Below are 439 nucleotides of genomic sequence, written 5' to 3' on the forward strand. Positions count from 1 at the left end.
CGAAGAGGAAATGAGGCAGAATCCCTGGTGCCGGTTGTGAGGGAGAATAAGAGAACAGAAGTATGCCTGGGTCCAGGTAGGGGTCTCAAGGATGAATAACCAGAGAAAACGTCCCGCGGGTTGTGTAGTATGCTCCTCTCCTGAGGAAAACACAATGATCTCCCTGTTTCTCGTGGCACTACTTCCTTGGAGAAATTATAAAGATACTTCAAAAGGCAGAAATTCCCTTAAGTCTAAAAGGGATAATTTCATTAGGACTCTTCTGGTTTTAGGTAGGTTAGGCCTTCNAATATGTAAATCTGCATTAAGGTTTCATTCACTGTTTAGAAACGGAGAGGGAGTAGTGTCAACAGCACTCAACTATTCATAAAGAAACCCATGCAGGAGTAGCTGGTCTCTAAAGCAGGCAATACTCTTTCAAAATTAAGAACTGCTTACG

General features: G+C 42.9%; 1 protein-coding gene across 1 annotated transcript in view; it reads right to left on the minus strand.

Moving 5' to 3' along the window:
• EIF1AX (eukaryotic translation initiation factor 1A X-linked) overlaps nt 1-439 on the minus strand; it is a 19777-nt gene that overhangs the window by 18940 nt on the left and 398 nt on the right. The gene's annotated exons all lie outside the window — the stretch shown is intronic.

The sequence above is a fragment of the Crocuta crocuta genome, unplaced genomic scaffold, assembly GCF_008692635.1.
Source record: "Crocuta crocuta isolate KB4526 unplaced genomic scaffold, BGI_CrCroc_1.0 scaffold312, whole genome shotgun sequence".
Taxonomy (NCBI): Eukaryota; Metazoa; Chordata; class Mammalia; order Carnivora; family Hyaenidae; genus Crocuta; species Crocuta crocuta.